The sequence below is a fragment of the Bubalus bubalis genome, chromosome 16, assembly GCF_019923935.1.
Source record: "Bubalus bubalis isolate 160015118507 breed Murrah chromosome 16, NDDB_SH_1, whole genome shotgun sequence".
In the NCBI taxonomy this organism is placed as follows: domain Eukaryota; kingdom Metazoa; phylum Chordata; class Mammalia; order Artiodactyla; family Bovidae; genus Bubalus; species Bubalus bubalis.
Window position 1 is genome coordinate 62,637,371 of NC_059172.1, and position 11,938 is coordinate 62,649,308.

Sequence of the window (11,938 nt, forward strand, 5' to 3'; positions counted from 1 at the left end):
AAATTGAAGTCTCCTGCATTGCAGGTAGATTCTTTACCAGCTGAGCTACCAGGGAAGCCCCAGAACTACCATATGATTCAACAATTCTGTTTCTTGGTATTTATCTGAAGACAAAAAAAAATTAATTAGAAAATATATATGCACCCCTATGTTCATTGCAGCATTATTTACAATAGCCAAGACATGGGAACAACCTAAGTATCTAATCACTGATGAATGGATAAAGAAAATGTGGTGTGCTTACATGTGTATAAATATATGAATATTATTCAGCCATAAAAAGGAAGAAGTCTTGCCATTTGCACAATATAGATGAAACTTTGGGGCATTATTCTAAGTTAAATAAGTCAGACAGAGAAACAAATACTGTTCAAGCTCATTTATTGTGGAATCTTAAAAGCAATAATAATCAGCTCATGTATACACAGATCAGTGGTTGCCAGAGGCAGGAGGTGGGGTGTAGCTGCTGCTGCTGTGTGCTCAGTTGTGTTCGACTCTGTGACTCCACGGACTGTAGGCCACCAGGCTTCTCTGACCATGGGATTTCCCAGGCAAGAAGACTAGAGAAGATTGCCATTTCCTTCTCCAGGGGATCTTTCTGACCCAGGGATCAAACCCAGTCTTTTGCATCTTCTGCACTGGCAGGCAGATTCTTTACTCCTGAACCACCTGGGAAGCCTGGGTGGGGTGTAGGGGGTGGGAAAAAAGAAGAGGCTCAAAAGTTACAGACTTTCAGCTATAAAGTAAATAAGTCATGGGGGGTATAGTGTATAGCATGGTGACTGCAGTTAATAATAATACATGGTGAATGAAGTTAACAATATGTCTTGCATATCTGAAACCTGCTAAGAGAGTAGATCTTCCAAGTCCTCATCATAAGAAAAAAAAGTTGTAACTATGTATGGTGACTGATGGTAAGAAGACTTACTGTGGTGGTCATTTTGCAATATATACAAGTATGGAATCATTATGTTGTACACCTGAAGCTAATATTATGTTATATCTTAATTATACATCAATTAAAAAAAAAGACGGCATGCTAAAACAGATTGGAAGCTCTATGTGTATGGCTTGGGCCCACTGACATTGTAGATCTGGCTCTACTATTCTTGCAGAAACTCTGAAATCAATTCCTGTAGGTCTTTCCTTTTGGACTGGTCAGATTTCCCAGAAAAATCTTAGGACCATTCCATTATATTAACTTTTACCTAATCCCCTATTTCAGTACAGTAATCTCAACTTTAAGTGCCCTCTGTCCTTGGTACAGAGACTCCCTGTTTTACCTTACATACAGTGAAGATGGACATCCTTCTGGTTGCACAGGTAATACAGTAATGGCGATGATGATGATAGTACCAGTTATCTATTGCTGCATAACAACTTACCCCCAAAATTAGCAACTTAAAACAACAAGCATTATCTCCGAGCTTCTGTGAGACAAGACACATGCCTCCACCCTCAGATCTCTCACGAGGTTCTAACAAGAAGTCAGCTGATGCCAGTCCTATTCTGAAGTTTCAACTAGGGGAAGATCCTGGCAGTGCCCTGGATTTTATCTTCACTTGGAAGGTATTTCTTAATTTTAGCACTGTTTGCCATCTGGAGAGGCTGAGAAATTCATCAATGCCTGGCTCTGTTTTGTTTATCAGTATTTCCCTCAATATATCTCTGTCCTCTTGCATTTCACTATAAGCAACAAGGAAGCAGCAGGCAGCACCCTCAACCCCGTACTTTGAAATCTCCTTACCTAGATGACTCAGTTCGCTGGGCACATTTTTTACTTTTTACTGTCCACATTGCTGTAGGCAATAATATCAAGTTTCTGCCACGACATCTCAAAGACCTCCCTTCCTCAAATTTCCATAAAATGTTTCTTATTTCCCTTTGAGACCTCACTGGCAGCATCATCAAAGTTCAGATTTCTACATCTGTTCAACTTAGGTTTTCGCAGATACACACATCAGAAAATCTTCCCAGGCCTCATCCACTGGCCAGTTAGAAATCTACTCCATATTTTTAGGTATTTGTTACAGTATCAGCTCTCAGGTGGGACCAAAACCTCTATTAGCTAGCTATTGCTGTATAACAAAGTATCCCAAACTTAGCAGCTTAAAGCATTTATTATCTCATCATTCCTATGGGTCTAAAATCCAGACACAGCTTGGCTGGGTGCCTCTACCTCAAAGTCTCTCTCAAGGCTGCCGTCAAGGAGCCAGCTGAGAAGAGAATCCACTTCCAGGCTTTTGCATATCCTGCGACAGCCTGCAACTCTTCATGGACTTTGACCCTGAAGACCTCAGTTCTTTGCTTGCTGTCGGTTTGGAGCTTCCCTCGGTTCTCTGCCATGTGGGCCTTTCCATAGGGCAGCTCACAACATGGCAATTGGTTTCCCCTGGAGAAAATGAGTAAGAGAGTGAGAGAGGGAAGCCCATGGCTGATCAGTCTTTTTCATAACCTAAGCCGAGAAGTGACACCATCACTGTTCCAAAATTTTGTTGGTTAGTCGTGAGACGCTATGTCCAGTCCACACTCAAGGGGACAGGATTACACAAGAGCATAGATACCAAGTGATAGGAATCTTTGGGGGTCATCTTGGAGACTGTCTACCACAATACTATAACTGAATATAATATAATTATCACCAATAAAAGCAAGACATGAGCCAAGGCATTGAGAAGTCACACAATAACAGAAACACAGAACAGAGAGAGGAAAGGCCTTCTCTTCAGAGTGAGTGAAAGTCGCTCAGTCATGTCTGACTTTTTGTGACCCCATGGACTATACAGTCCATGGAATTCTCCAGGCCAGAATACTGGAGTGGGTAGCCTTTCCCTTCTCCAAGGGATCTTCCCAACCCAGGGATCAAACTGGGGTCTCCTGCATTGTAGGCAGATTCTTTACCAGCTGAGCTACCAGGGAAGTCCCTTCTCTTTAGGGTGGTTATTGTCAATTTCACATTGTGGTTTTGCAGTATTCACTGACACGCTGGCTGCTTTGTTGGTTGGTAATGCAAACTTCCCAAGATCTCTAAAATCTAATTATGGTTGTTATGCAACAATTTTCACAATATTAAACTTATGTGAGTCAAGTATTATATAACTAGGGGTACTATTAAGATCTGGAGAAGAGAAATATACACTGAGAAGTGTAATCATCATACTCATGAAATTCACAGCATAGAAGGAACCTCAGCTTCCTGGGGTGATACTGATAATTCCTGCCATAACTTGTCCAGCTTTCCTGCTTGCCTCCCTCTGCTTCACACCGACATCAGTTCATAGGATTCGTCACTGATTGGCATCCAAGCCATTCACCCATTCACTGGTCAACCACAAAGCACTACTTGAGCACCTGCTGTATGCTAGGCCTGCACTAGGCACTTGTGAGAATTAGTCATGGTCCCCATCCTTCAGAAGCACACAGTCTGAAGGGGTAGGTGAACATATACAAACCTTTGGGCTGAGTGGATGGGTCCAAAATAATATTCCAGGTGGTGGTCATAGCAAGGGTACAGCAGAACCAAAACTTGTTTCTTGGTTTAAAGTTATGTCCAGTATAAGGAAGTGGAGGAGAAAATTCATGGCTCAGATGTCTGTTTGTCTTCATAAATCCCATAAAGATGTTTCCCTGCCTAGGAGCATCAGAAGGCCGTAAGTAGAAAAGTCAGGGAAAACTTTCTCACTCAGACTTGTCTAAAAAAAAGCAGGTTGCCATGGAAACCACTCTATATATTTATTCTATTTATTTTCTTTCATCTGTTCCAATCATGGCCTCTCACTTTCTCCACTAAGCCTCGCTCCTTCTCTTTCATTCTTAGAACCTTGACTGTGCCACTCCTTTTGCCTACAGCACTCCCTCAACCCAATCTTCCTCCATCTTCCCAGCTCCCCCTTCCCTCTCAGCTCAGCTTGGATACTACTTTCTCTGGAAACGCCTTCTATAAGCACCACCACCCACAGAGCAGAGTGCTCCCCATTAGCCTCAGAGTCGTCCCTGCTCTAACATTCTTCATCACTATTCAATGTCTGCCTCTCCAGATTGCTGGGCTGTAAGCTCCTTAAGGGCCACCAAGGCTGTTATTTGTCATCTTCCCAGAACCTGGATGGAGGAGCCTGGTGGGCTGCAGTCCATGGGGTCGCGAAGAGTCGGACACGACTGAGCGACTTCACTTTCACTTTTCACTTTCATGCATTGGAGAAGGAAATGGCAACCCATTCCAGTGTTCTTGCCTGGAGAATCCCAGGGATGGGGGAGCCTGGTGGGCTGCCGTCTATGGGGTCACACAGAGTCGGACACGACTGAAGTGACTTAGCAGTAGCAGTAGCAGAACCTAGCAGAGTACACGGCATATAAGAATGCACAGTTGAATGGATGAATGGAAAGTGAACAGAGCATTCTCTCTCCCTGCAAGAGGCTAAATAGCCATTGGATGGGAGTGGCATAGAGAAGATTCTGGACGAGGCAACAGGGTTGGGGCTTTCAGGTGGACTACATAAACTCTTTGCTCTGTTCCAACTCTACAGTTTTAGGATTTATCAAAGGATAAAGCAATAATAACCTCATTCTTCCTCTATCTGCTCCTTCAAGTACATAATAAAGTCTAATAATTGCAAATCAACCCCCAAACAAGACCAAGTACAAAGGAAATGATCTTTTATTAAAGATAGATTTGAAGAGTCAAATGTAACTATTGGTTTCTTTCTTCACTGCTGCTCTTCAAAGGTAAATAAAGCATCTGATGGAGTAGGAGAACCTCTTAGGGTCCAAGTTCTGAGCTGAATTCTGACCCACCCTTTAGTGCCTGAGCCTCCCTACTGGGGCCACACTTACAGGATGGTTGTTCATACATGATTTGGCTCCTGGCCAACCTTGAGAACTCAGTGAACACTATGAAACTTCCCCCTAAATGCACATAGACACACATATTTAGAAAGTTGCTCTCTATTCATCTCCCTTGAGATCATACAGACCTCGGGTTGAGACGCCCAGCCTAGCAGTTACCAAGGTTTTATGTTCTTGAGAACATAGGTCACCAAAAGCACTGCTTCCCTTTCCTTCTCAAATCCTCGGGGGGACAGCAACCAATGCAGATCTGATAGCCACCAGCCTCACCAGCCACTGGCAGACACTGAACAATCTGGAAAGTCCAGATTACAAACTCCTTGAGCTCTGGGTCTAGGTGTTCAGTGTGGAATCTCAAGTGAAAACACAGCAAGAGGGAATGACCCATCGTGAGTTCAAAGACAGATGTGGATGAGGAAAGACAGGATACAGAGACAGCCTGAAGAAGATACCAATGATACCCAGAGAAAGAAGTGCATCCTGGGAACCAGGGGCCAGGATGGGAGCTTGGTTGCCTCGGGCATGGCCTCCCCGCAGTGGCCCCCCGGCGCGTGCACAGCGGCCGTGAGAAGAGGTGAGGCTGGACAGCTGAAAAACTGTTTAACTTGTTAGCATGTTAATCAATAAGAACCAGCGTAACATGTGTGCTTTGCATCCACAAAGACAAACTGAAGAAAACTATTTCTCCAGCCTTAAATATTTTCTCCCTGGAGCCAACCTCCTTCAAAATCCACAGCGATATGGTGAGTGGGGAGATGAAGCACTTGGCTATGCTATACTTAGCTCTGACTCAAAGACCAGCTCTTCAAGCTCTTCGCTTGCTCCTTCTCTCCAGCTGGTTTCAAGAGCAGCAAAATGCTGCAATTAAATAGCCAAGAATTTGCAGTCTCCTGTTGAGGCTTCTGCTGTTTCTTATCCTGGAGCCTAGAAGAGTGGTTGGGAAGAGGAGGACAGCAGCTCTAGGGTCAGAGGTCAAGTTCAATCCCCCTCTACCCCTCCCTCCCAGAGAAGATAACCCTCAGACCACCCTACCCTGGCCAATACCAGAGTGATCCTGCCCTGACTTCATCTCAGAGCTTCTGAAGGCTTCTCTGACCCCCGCAGGCCAGGGAGATGGGAAATGCAGCAACAGCGGTTAAGAGTATCAGACAGACCCAGTTTTGAACCCAAGTCTGCCTCTTACCACCCCCTTATCTCCAGTTACTTAGCTTCTTTAAGTTCCAGCTTTGTTATCTGTAAAATGATCTGAATAATACCTGCCACCTAGGGTTGATGTATTACATGTGACAATGCAGGGAATGCATTTAGCATAATACGTGTTGCATGGTAGCAATTCAGCAAACATCAACCACTATGATTAAACCTTCCTCTCTCTCCAGCTCCAGCAAAACACTGAATTAAGCCTGCGTGCTGAGAAGGGGATGACAGAGGATGAGATGATTGGATGGCATCATCGACTCAATGGACATGAGTTTGAGCAAACTCCAGGAGATGGTGAAGGATGGGGAAGCTGGGTGTGCTGCAGTCTGTGGGGTTGCAAAGAGTCGGACATGACTGAGTGACTGAACAACAATGACAAAGCCTCTATGCTGGCAGTTAACCACACTGGGTTGGTTGAAATGGGCTCATTTCACCACTCCTCAGAAAAAAGCTGACTCCAACTCCAGCACCTGTCTTACCATGGGCACTCCACGAGTGTTTGACACATAGTAAAGTTAAGAGCTAGAAAGGAAAGACTTCCCTGATGATCCAGTGGTTACGAATCCACCTTCCAATGAAGGGGACAGGGGTTCAGTCACTGGTCAGGGAACAAGCCACAGGGCAACGAAGCCTGTGTGCCACAGCTACTGAGCCTGTGTGCTCTGGAGCCCACACCACAACTGGAGAGAAGTTCTCGGGCCGTGTAGGGAAAGAGCAAATTGGCCAGGATGGTAGTGGTCAGGCTCTCTCGCCCCACATTGTGTAAATACATGGTTATGTAACAGCTGAGATCACACAGCACCTTGCATGCACGTGCACACACACACTTGCCCCAGCCCCTCTTGTTCCGTAAACATATATAATCTCCACCTGAAAAAGCTCTTGCTCCAAGGCTGGGCCCCCTGGTCAACCGCAAGAGGAGAATACAGCATGTCTGCTGCTGCCACAGCCGCTGTGCCAGTCAGGAAAAAATAAACACGCCTGTAGTTCCTACAGCTCCTTGAGTTTTCGCAATTCCAGCTTCCCCACTCATACCTTGCCTACCCTGGTTCAGCGAACAGTGAGATACAGCAAGACAGGCCACAAGAAAGATCCTCGTGTAGCAACTAATGCCCAACACAGCCAAATAAGGAAGTAAATAAGTAAATATTTTCAAACTAATAATAGTAATATTTTTTTAAAGCTATAAAGGAAAAAGTCACAATATCTCTGGCCACGAAAGTCCCACACCAGGCAATCCTCAGAGACTGGCTGGGTGTCCCACAATTTAACTCAGTCTGATACTACCTGGAGACAATATCAGATTCCACCGGTTGAGGATTCATTCCTACAAGACCCCACACACACACCCCGCTTTAAGCCCCAATCACAAGTCATCTATGCTTTTTGACAGACTGGCTATAAATCACAGCTTCCCTTGACTCCTTCCTGGGGTTCAACTGATTTGCTAGAGCAGCTTCTAGAACTCCGGAAAACAATATACTTACTAGATCACCATTTTTTTATATAAAAGGATGTAACTCAGGAACAGCCAGATAGAAGTGTAGGGCAAAGTATAGGGGAGGGGCACAGAGTCTCTATGTCCTCTCCAGGTGCACCACCCCCTGGCACCTCCACTTGTTCACCAACCCAGAAGCTCTCTGAATCCCATGAATCCCATACTTTAGGTTGTGTTTTTTTTTCCCCCCCCGGCCACCTCTTGCTGCATGTGGGATCTTAGTTCCCAGACCAGAGAATGAACCCATGCCCCCTGCTTTGGGAATGTGGATTCTTAACCACTAGACCACCAGAAAGTCCCTCCATATTTTAGAGATTTTTATGGAGGCTTCACTGGGTAGGTGTGGTTGATTAAATCATTGTCCACTGACAACCGATTCCACCTCCAGCCCCTCTCTCCCCCTCCCCAGAGATTGGGAGATGGTCCGGTAGGGCTGAAAGTTCCAGGCCACTAATCACTTGGTTGGTTCCCTGGCAAGCAGTTCCCATCCTGTGGTATCTAAGGGCCATTCAAAAATTACCCCATAACATACACTCAGGTGTGATTGAAGGGGGGCCTGTTATGAATAACAAAAGACTCTTTTTCATTTATGACTCATCACCGAGGAAATACTTGGCTCTGGGCCAAGACCAGGAACAAGGCACGTCTTATCATAAATCACATTACAGGAGCACACTACACATAGGGTCAGCTCACATCTTCCTATCAATACGGATGCAGAAGAGAGCTGTGGAACCTACTCAGGCGTCTGGAATTTTCTCTGTAATATGCTGCTCTTTCTGGTTTGTTCTCTCTGACTTGCCTATTCAACCCCTTGCCCTTTAAACTAAATGAGTCATGGGGAGAAGGGATCCCTGCCTCCACTTAAGGTCTGTGAACTTGGTGAAACCTTCAGTCATCAGCTGAGGCAGAATTAACATTCGTTAATTCTCAAGCCAGCGGTCCCGGGCCCTCATCTGCATGGGTTATAACATACCCTGTGTTGTCTTCAAGGCAGAAACGGCCCTAAGAACCACTCAACCGGCTCCAGGAAACAGCTAAATGGCAGGTCAAATTGCCCATAACTTTGACGAGGAGGACGGCTGGATGATTCCGGCGCCTCTCTGGGGAGAAATGAAATTCAGAATCCACACGTCAAGAAAAGGAATCATTAAAAAAAAAAAAAAATCCCTGATGCAGAATTTACATCCTGCCATAAAACAGGGAAGGAGTCAGGATGCAGAGGGATCCTTCTGTTAGCAGCGTGCGTTTGTCAGAAAAACACCTCCCTCGCCCTCGGCTGGACCAGACTGTTTGCTTTCAGACGATTCCTGTCAGGCCCAGACAACCCAGACATTTGCAATTATAGCATATCAATTTGTTTTTAAGTTATCATGTTGCCGGGAAGACTCGACTCCCTGCCGGAAAGAGGCTGCGCGGTGCTTCGGGGCGGGAGCCCCGCGACGCGCTGCGACCACCCACCCGCCCAAACGCTAAGGACTTAGGCACCTGCGCCTGCAGCCCACGCTGGGTCCCACCCAGCTGGGCCAGCTCAGGTGCCGCCCCTAGCTCACTCCAGGAGCTCCGGGCCTGCGAATGCCCCACCCGGCTGGCCCAGAATGTGCACAGTTGCCAGAGGCGTCCTCCCCAAACCCAAGCGTCCCTCCGGGCGTTTCCCGTCCCCTGCCGTGTGTCTTTGCACTCACACAGGGTTGAGATGGGTGGGGGAGGCTATCCAAGGAGTGGGTCTCCCGGGCTTGCCCGGGTGTAGTCCCCCCTTCCTCCGCATCCACGCGGGAAGGCCACTGTCAAGTCGGCTCATACAGGTGGACGGGGGTCCTCACCCAGAGGATGAACGTGGCCTCCGTTCCATCACAGAGGCAAGCTCCCTTCGGATGGAGGGCTCCAGAGAGCACCGTGATAAGAGTCAGAGAACTGGCAAGGAGGCTTTACCCCTCGCACCACATGGTGGGCGGTGAGGACAAGCCTCACCTTTCACGGTTTTCTTAGCTGTCGCTCCCTCCCCAGCCCTCTCTCCTCCTCACCAGTGTCCCTCCTCTCCTCTAAGGATTCTCCTCCACAGAGAAATGGCGGCCCCGCCCTGAACGCGTTCTTGTGCGAGTCTCTGATAGGGGCTGAGGTCGGCAAAGTCAAAGTCGTGTGAGCTTCTCTCGGTGGGGGACTGAGGGGTGGTCAGGGCAGCTGTTGTCTCTTGGGTGGAGGGAGCGACGTGGGTGCTTCAAAGGCACTAAGGACTCCCTCCCCCCGAGCCAGCTACAGCCAGCCTCCTCTTGATTTTCTGAGGGGCAGACACACCTCGCTCACAAGAACTTGTTTTCTTTCGAAACTCATATATTCATTTTAGCTCTGGGACTTAGACACTGTTCCTTATGAAGCAATTATCCTGGCCTTTCTATGACAAAGAATCCTTTCTCTCCTTCCTGAACCAGCTTGTGACAAAGGGCCCCCAAATGTCCCTGGGCTTCCCTGGTGGCTCAGATGGTAAAGAATCTGCCTGCAATACAGGAGACCCAGGTTTGATCCCTGGATTGGGAAGATCCCCTGGAGGAGGGCATGGCAACCCACTCCAGTATTCTTGCCTGGAGAATTCCATAAACAGAGGAGCCTGGCAGGCTACAGTTCATGGGGTCGCAAAGAGTTGGACACGACTGAGTGACTAACACGAACACACAAATACCCCTGCCTGAGCTCTCTAGGACAATGGAGCCAGGCCCCCATATCATGATTGTGGATGAGGGTAAGGACCATTTCAGTTCATTCTGCAGCTCGTACAAACTGAGGCATCTCCAACATCCCTACATCATGTAATCCCCTTTTGCAGAGTCCTGCTGCTCCCCTGTCAGCTCAGAAGCCAAAGCATCTCCAGAACCTTGGAAAGAAGCAGCCTTTCCAAGGAGGGTGGCAAGTATGGTAGCTGACAATACCCAGAAACACCTCTGGTGCCAGGTCACGTGGATTTCCAGACCAGAAAGCCCACCATGTCATCAGACAGAGCTCAGATCACCAGGCAGACCCCAGTGAATGCCTGGGAATTTCAGAGATCTGAGAGGTTATTATTCCTTATGAATCAACTGCTGCATCTTCATTTTGGTTTTAATTTTTGAGATGCTGAGGCCTCCACAATTATACATAGTCTAGTGCTTGACATCTTCAGAGAAAAATTCTCTCACTGTTCTCCATACTCTGAAAATCCGCTTTCTCCCTTCATTTTTTCATTAAGCCTCTAGAAAATAACAATACTAAAATAATTTACTTTGCTTCTCACTCACCTCGCCCTCTGAAACCCGGGTTGCATGCTCACAACTCAAACATCTGCTGCTGAAGTCTCCAGGGACCTCATGTCATGAAATCCAATGTCCGTCATGATATTGGCTCCTCCTGGTTTTCCTCTATTGCTCTGGATGACCATGTAAGTTTCATCTAATCCAGGGCCCTTGAGAAAGTGAAAGGGGCAGAGTAAACTGTCATGTGGACACAACAGGCATAAAGCAGAACTAACCACTGGCAAACCAGGACATATGGTCATGTTTTTCATCAGTCTCTTTGCTGGCTTCTCTTTCTCGGCTTATCTTTAAAGGCCAGTGTCTCTCAGGACACGGTCCTTAAATCCTCCTCTTTTCCTTCTGCACACATCTCTCAAGCAATCTCTTTCATTAACAAAACTTCCAATATCATTTAAATGCTAATGATTTTCAAGTCTCTGTATCTCGAGTTGTGGTAGGCAGCCTCAAAGAAGGCACCGATGGCCACTGAGTCCAGTATTCACACCCTGTGCAGTCCTCTCCATCAGTGTATCAAGGTCAGTCTGTGTGACCATTAGGATGTGGTAAGTTAAGGTGTGTGATTCTGAGGATAGATCAATAAAGACACTGCCATTTCTGCCCTGCTTTCTTAGATCATTTGCTCTGAGGGATCGTTTGCTCTTACATCATTTGCTCTCAGTTCTCAGGTTGTGAAGCCACTCAAACCTCCACCTATGGATAGCTCCACATAATGAGAATTTCTGACCTCTTGCCAACAGCACCAACTTGACAGCCATCTTGAACCACATCCTCCAGCCTAAGTTGAAACTCCATATAACCACACCCCTGAACAGCATTTTGCCTGCCACCCAGTGAGAAATCTCCAAGCTATGGCACTGCTCAATTCTTCATTCATGGAAACTGAAATAACAAATATTTATTATTATTCAAGCCATCAAACTGAGGGCAATTTACCATAAGCAACAGGTGGTGGTGGTGTTCTTGTTCAGTTGCTACGTCATGTCCGACTCTTTGTGACCCCATGAACTGCAGCATGCCAGGCTTCCCTCTCCATCACTATCTCCCTGAGTTTGCTTAAACTCATGTCCATTGAGTCAGTGATGCCATCCAACCATCTCATCCTCTGTCACCCCTC

The 11,938-nt window shown here is 46.7% G+C and overlaps 1 long non-coding RNA gene across 1 annotated transcript; it reads right to left on the reverse strand.

The window, feature by feature from the left end:
- Positions 1–625: 625 nt before the first annotated feature.
- LOC102400291 lies at positions 626–11,377 on the reverse strand. Its single transcript, XR_328785.4, has 5 exons — positions 10,810–11,377; positions 8,517–8,643; positions 3,453–5,766; positions 2,180–2,392; positions 626–678 (listed from the first exon to the last, which is right to left on the reverse strand). It is a non-coding gene; the product is annotated as an uncharacterized LOC102400291 (long non-coding RNA).
- Positions 11,378–11,938: the final 561 nt, after the last annotated feature.